Source organism: Eptatretus burgeri, chromosome 3, assembly GCF_056783735.1.
Source record: "Eptatretus burgeri isolate ZD-2024b chromosome 3, Ebu_testis_v1, whole genome shotgun sequence".
NCBI lineage: Eukaryota > Metazoa > Chordata > Myxini > Myxiniformes > Myxinidae > Eptatretus > Eptatretus burgeri.
The window spans coordinates 82,575,265-82,582,576 of record NC_140963.1 but is presented as its reverse complement, the minus strand read 5'-3'; the positions used below and the strand labels follow the sequence as shown (position 1 = coordinate 82,582,576).

The 7,312-nt window shown below is 45.0% G+C and overlaps 1 long non-coding RNA gene across 1 annotated transcript in view; it reads left to right on the top strand.

Annotated features, from left to right (window-relative positions):
• Window positions 1-829: 829 nt before the first annotated feature.
• LOC147030312 (uncharacterized) overlaps window positions 830-7,312 on the top strand; it is a 421,339-nt gene continuing 414,856 nt past the window's right edge. The window contains exons 1-4 of the long non-coding RNA XR_015056307.1: window positions 830-1,297; window positions 3,347-3,386; window positions 3,881-3,978; window positions 6,585-6,684. This is a non-coding gene — a long non-coding RNA (uncharacterized LOC147030312). The remainder of the gene's footprint in view (window positions 1,298-3,346; window positions 3,387-3,880; window positions 3,979-6,584; window positions 6,685-7,312) is intronic.

The window sequence follows — 7,312 nt, the reverse complement described above, 5'->3', positions numbered from 1 at the left end:
ATGTATGAGTCCCACTCGATCCCGCACAACTTGACAGGTGCAGCAAGGGCATGATGTCCGCATAATTTTGGGGCAAGCAAATTTGAAAATTGGCTCCCCAGGTAATGCTGGGTCGATTAGCATCCACTGGGGGAAGCGGTCAAGTGTAAATATCCTGTGAATAGTGTCGTTAAGGCTTAGAGTAGGAATGTAAAGTATGTGTTGTGTTTTTGTGGAACCTTTTGTTTCCCCTCCCCAGATCACTGGAAGAGTGCTGGGCAAGAACGATGATCCAGAAGATGGAGTGCAACTTCGCTCAGTGCTATCATGTGATAAAGTTTAAAAAAAAAACGAATGATTGTTTAGGCGAGGATAAGGCCATAAGGGGGTAGTACATTAAGCAGGATAGGTAAGTTAGCTGCGACTAGCTGCCCATTGCCCCTCCTACTTTATTTTGTTAGGTTAATTAGGTGTGAGTCAGTAAGTGTTAAGGCTGGTACGGTAGCACCTGCGATATACCTTGCAGGAGCTGCGGTACCAGAGGAGGGGGCAGTGTTGCGTTTGAGGGGGGGTATGCATTCAAAGGGTAATTAGGATGTTTAATTAGGTATGCCATGCTGTTCGAGTTTACCAGGATCTCGATGTAATAAGTAGCAATACAGTGGTGATAAGTTGTCTAGTAAATGTTCATTTCTTCAAGGGGGAAATGATAATTGTCACGTAATTAGATAGGGACACGGGATAGGGTAAGTGTGTCTGCGTAAACCCCTTTTAGTAGTCCCTGGAGGCTGGCCGTGACGTCACAGGACAGTGCTGCGGATGGCTCCGCCCTGTGATCACGATTGGCGGAAGGCGACTGCGGTGGGCCAATAAACGGCTCGATTGGAAGTGACAAGGACGGGAGGATAAAAAGGTTCTGTTCGGGGTCGAAAAGGAAGAGGAAGAAGATCGGGACAAAAAGATCGTGTTTTTTTGGTGTGGAGGCTGTTGCGCGGGAAGCGTACTTGTTGTGCTGATTCGATCGTGTTCTTCATCGTGTCTTGGAGCCTTGCTGAGCCTCGTGCCTCACCTTGGTTGGCTCTGGGGTTCTGCTGACTCGGAGTACGGGGTCGAACGGCGGGCGGACCTGCCTCCCTCTCCTGCTCGCAACTTGGCGCCAGAACTGGTTTCCTGTTGGCTGTGAGCGGACTTGGGCCAGGACCAGGAGGTCGACAGCACCACGGTTTCTCCTGCCCCCCTGACGAGAGCAAGGCCAGCTCGTCCGACGCCGATCCAGGGACAGTTGCGTCCACACCACGGTCCAGCCTGACCACCAGAAGTAGCTACGTTGTGTGTGTGTGTGTGTGTGTGTGTGTGTGTGTGCGTGTGCGCGTGTGCGTGTGCGTGTGCGTGTGCGTGCGTGTGCGTGCGTGTGCGTGTGCGTGTGCGTGTGCGTGTGCGTGTGCGTGTGTGTGTACTTGGCGCCTTAGAGGGTTTGAGAATTGTATATTCATTGGAATTGTCTGTGTTTTCCCCACGCCCGATCCCACACCATCCCGTCGAATCGCCCCGGATCCCTCTTCTTGCCGAGTCTTGTTATTTCTGGTTAATAATAAAAACAAATAAACATCATCAACTCAGTGAAAAGCGACTCGTCCCACCTTCCTCGTCCCGTTTGCGGTAGAGCGATTAGAACCGCCATGTTTGGGTTATAAATAAATAAACCGCCTCCATCGTTTCGGCTCATTCTACGTTGGCGGGACTGTTCAAGTCCCGTGGACGTCACAGTATTGTGGTTCGCACAACATGTATCTTGTGACTTGCCAAATCTAAGATTTGCAAGTACATTGCTTGGTCTCGTGTGTTATTCTGTATGTCTGTTTGATTGTCTGTTTTGATGAAAATTGCAAATTTTCATCGTATGTCAGTCTGTCTCGTTTGTTTGTGGCTCGTTTCAGCTTGACTCGTTATTTACTGTGAGTGTGATAACTCGCCAACGCTATCAGCTATCTTCATTAAACTTTACCAGAGGATTCCGAAGGAGAAAAGTGAGGCTGCCAATGTTTTTTGATTATAGAAATGTCAAAGGACAAGGTGGCAGTGATGTAATTTGCATGATTTTTGTCAAACCTGTCAGGTGACCGCCTGACGCCTTCTTGTTTGTCTGTTTGTTTGTTATCTTGCCAAAACGAAGTTTTTGCAAGATATGTTTGTCAGCTTGTATGTTTTTTTTTATTTTTTTTTTGTCTGTAATCACATGTAAAAAATTCTGCAGAGCACAGTTGTCATCGGAAATTTTTGTAACTTCGCATATCAGAGGCCTATAGAGGTCCCTTTCAGTGCACAAAATTTTGAAGGTCAAGGTCACTTTGTCGCAAATCAGGGGAGTCGACGAAACCCTTATTTTTTTGAGTAATTTTGATCGGATCGTCTTCAAACTTCATGGGAATATAGTCCATGGTCTGGCGCTCAGCTGATTAGTTTTTGGTGGCGATTGGCCTTGACCTTCATGGTTAGCGCCTGAGGTCAAACATATTTGACCCCAAGGTCAAATTTTCAAGTTTTAAGAACCATATCGTGTAGTACCTCAAATTGAACACCTCGATGAGTGCTTTCTAGATATGTCAAGCTTGAGACATTATGACGTCATTTGGTGACATTATGAGGCAAAGCATATTTTTCATGGTTACTCTGTAGAACGATTCTCATCGGAATCTCTCGTAGGCAGATATTCCTCAAGGAGTCGCTCCTGGTGGATAGCAGCTCTGTTCACCTCAGTGTGACCTTAAAGAAGTCACACGTGGTCACCTTTTGGCAAGATGGTTTATTTTCATGTCAATCGCTTACAGGTCACAATTTTAAACCGATCTTTACGAAACTTCACAAACTGGAAGAGTTGGTCATAAGCAAGAATCCTCTTGATTTTGAGGTCAACTTTGTCAAATTTCCAAAATCATCAATTTTCATCCGATTGATTTGAACTTTGAAGAGGATTGGCACATCAGGTCAGTGAATTCAACCACCAATTATTTTTGAGATCAACGTGGGCCAAAAGGTCAACATAGACCAACGGTCAGCAACTTAGGTGCAATTTCTAAAATCTTCAATTTTCATCTGACTGATTTGAAATTTGAACAGGATTTGCATATCAGGTCACTGAATTCAACCAGCAATTATTTTTGAGGTCTAAATGTCAAAAGGTCAACATAGGCCGAATTTTTTAAATCGTCAATTTTCATCCGATTTACTTAAAATTTGAATAAGATTTGCATATCAAGTGAGTGAATTCAATGAACAAGTGTTTTTTAGGTCATATTTGTTTTACGCATTTCACAAGTATTATGCTATGCATGACATCTTTTTTGTTTGTTTGGCTGTTCGTGTGCAGGATATCTCAAAACGTTGTGGACATATTCGGACGAAACTTGGTGAGCAAGTTGATTGTGTGACAAGAAAGAATTGATTAGATTTTGGAGAACATCTGATTCTGGATCCGATAATTTTTACATGATTCTTCACCATTTAATGATGTAGCTAAAACACAAATATATAGCATGATATCTCATAAAGTTATGAATGGATTTGGATGAAACTTGGTGGATGAGTTGGTTAGATGGAACAAGCCAATTAAATTTTAATTCAGGTGTGAATCCAGATCTGGCCTATCAGTGGGATACAAAACTTAAACTGATCAGTCTGGCCGAGGTATGTGCTCTACCAAGTGCCCGTCGAGTTGGGAAATGTCGGTCTGTCTCTGGTGTTTCTTGGATTATTGAGAGCATCTCATTCTCAAAACGTTCCAACGCCCCTCATATTTTCCAGATATCCTTGTGAATATGAAGCATTTCCAATATTCCTTTTTATTCAAAATATGAGGTCCATTGAAGTTTATTATTATTATTCGTTTTTTTTTTTCATGCAGGTATCGAGACTCATAGAAGAGCAGAACGACAAGGGCCAATGGATCAACAGACAAAATGGTGGGGCCAACGGAAAAGAGACTTGCCCCAGAAAGATCCGGTAAGATATTGTTCTGGTTTTGGAAAACTTAACCCAAGGGGAGAGCATATATTGTCATGTCCACGTTGGTTAAGAATGAACTGGATGCATAGCTGACTGGTTCTACCTTGGAGGTGAACACGTGATCCTTGGAGATTATAGCATGCGCGGGAGGGAGGGCGGCAAGGACACGTAGCGGACGGAAGAACACGGGTTTATACTCGAACTCGATGAATAGACAGAGACAAGCAATCTTAATAAATAGTGTTTAATGAACATAAATCAAATATGGATACTGGAAACAAATCAAAACGTGATGTGGTAAAATAGGAGGTAAATTAATGCCTAAAGTTGAGATGTCTCCACATGCAGTTATAAAAACAGACAAGGGGAAAGATAAAATAAAAGAAAATCCCTTCCTTTATTCTGGCACTCAGCCGGGTCTCTCGAGATGATCTTTGAGGAGCTTGGGGATCGAACCGCATCGTCCTGCATGGGAAATCGCACACAAAATGGCGCCATGCCACTCTCTGGGCGGGAAACGTACATGGTAATTCACACGGGTGGTCCTCCTTCATTGAGGGCCCATAAACCTTCATACAGTTTCTTCTCACGAATGAATGTGCCGACCCTGCTCCTCTCTTACACCAGATCGACTCGCTGCAAATGGGCGCTGCCTTTCTTCTTGACCAGATGATGGGACGATTTCTGAGGCCCCGAGATAGTCACGATGCACGCTCTTCTTCTCCTCTTCTCCTCTCCTCTCCTTAGAAATTTACAACTTCGCGACTCAGCCAAACAGTAATGGTTAGCATCTTGCTCCAGCACGCGGGCAAATTGACATCAGCATTAACAATGGGAATCGTGCTGCTATATTTCATCGTCGCTTCGAGGAGAAGCCAGAGAGGAGAAACCAACGTGTTCTGACCGCTGTCTCCTCACACCAACCATCTCCTCTCTGATCATGTCCCCTTATCTCACATCATATCGACCAATCCCAAGCCTTGGGGCATAGCCAGCCGGTTGTTGTTAAAGCATCGTTCCTTTTTTTAGCCGGCTTTGTAAATGCAAAAACGTAGGAAAAGGTCACAGGGTGCAAACACATACTGGGAGAAATTAGCCTTAATCCCGACCTAATTAACACAGCACTGCCCTCCGTGCAGTGACATGTAACAACTTCAGCTGATAGTTTTCTCTACTTAAATTACATGAAGATGTTTCCTGCTCGTCCACGGACCATGCTACCCGACACAATCTTACCTTTGCTGTGAAATTCCTCAATCTAACCCACAAACATAACATTATGGACACATAAGAGACCTGAGGATCAGTTATTTAATTATTCCATGTGCAGATAGTCCTTGCTCCATTGTCAAGGGGTTGTTCAGGGGGGGGGGGCAGAGGAGGCATGCGTTGGTGTTTCCCCAGTGCAGTTCTTCCCCCCCCCTCCCCATTACTTTCAATCATCCCTCCTTTTCCCCAACAGTCCATTCCTCCCTCCCCCTCTCTGCATTTCTCAATCCACCAATAACCTCCCCTTAACCAAACGTCCTTTCAACAATCCCTCCTTTTCCCCATCGGTCTGTTACCCCTCTCCTCTGCTCCTTTCGACAATCCCTCCTTCACTCCATCGGTCTTATCTTCAACCCCACAGCTGTTTTGTCATCCCTCAGTCTGGCGGAATCGCTCTACATTTTCGCTCCATTCTCACATGCATGTTCATGGCAGAAAGCACGACACTTGGTGTTTGTGGCCTGCGGGATGACACTTCTCACATGTGAAACAGTACATGCAGTGCAAAGAATGTTTTGTTCATGCAGAGAGGGGCTGAGTGCTCCTGTCGTGGCCTTGGACGTGTGAAGTGAAGGACGGATGCTGCGTTGGTGGTGTCCTCTGAATGACGTGGCATTTTCCATAGGCCACATCTTGGATACACCCTCATCGGATGTGCACCAATGAGGGACAGGCTCGCACAAGTCATGAGAGGGGGGAGAAAAGTGATTAGGAAGAAGACAGAGGTGCAGGAAAGGAGGCTCAGAGAAGATGAGAAAGAAAGCTTGTCCTGAGAGGAGAAAAAGCCAAGAGATCCTGTGACGGGGGAAAAAGAGGCTCGCACAATCAGAGTGAGAGGAAGAGAAAGAGGAGTAGAAAAGAGCTCAAAGCTTGGAGTTGTTTGCATCTATCGTATCTTGGACGCTGGAGAGGACTTGCCTGTTGGGTCTGGGCACCTCAGGGATGCGGATGCATATCCCATCATGCTGCATCACTACTGCCTATCTTTCCCATCCTTTCCTCCGCATTCTCCAGTGGATTTGGGCTTGCACAGGCTATCGGGCTGTGTGAGGTGAGAGAGAAAAGAAAAGACTCGACTCTGCTTTTCTTTTCTCCATACTTTACTTTTATTTTATTTTCAAGTTATTGTTTTATTCTTCTCCCCTGATTTGAATGATGGTCATGTGTCCTTTGTTGAAGTAAGATTGAATTGGAAGAATATGTGTTATGATTAAATCTGCTCTTTTGTGCCTTTTGCCTTCTTGCTTCTAAATACTTGCTTTTAAATGATTGCTTGCATGTGTGTAAATAAATAATTGTTTGTTGTTATCTTTTCCTTCATTGGTCTGACACAGTGTACAAGTATAGTCAGATGGGAAGTTGTGCCCCACCTGATTTGCTCTTGTTGGCCGGTGCGTACTTGGCAGCTCTGCTCAGCTGCACTTGATACATATGGTAAGTATGCATCGAGGGCATGAAATTCGCTTGTTGGGTTAATCCACTGGAAACGGTAACATGCAAAGTAGTGTAACCCTGCCTGGATTGGCAGTACCAATTGGCGTTCATGGTTGCCAAGCAACCCGCTGGTGCATGGAGTTATCTGTGCCTGGCGGCCTCAGGACCTGGTGTTCAGGAGGAACCAGAGTGCTTCCTCTCGTGGTGAGCCCCAAAGTCCGGCCATTACAAGATATTTTATTATCACAGTAGATTTTCTTCAGAATAAATGAGATCGAACAACATGGGTGAAATGCACATCAATATTATAATCTGTGAGCCCCTTCTCCACCCCCACCCTCACTCCCTTTTGAAGAATAATGGAGAAACTCAACCCACAAAATAATTCTCACCGAGATGGAGTCAGTATGGGAAAATAAATCAGGATCATGTACATTTCCAGGAAGCGGAAAAGGTGTCCCAACAACACAGGCTCAAGTGTAGCGTTTCAGGAACAGAATTGCCTTCATCAGGTGACTGAAACAGCAGTCTACAAGTGGTATAAATACCTTCCTGGAGGGAGGGAGAGGTGATGAGGAGGCTTAGTCTTTTGGATTCGGTGATGAGGTAGGCCCATGTGCTTATCACC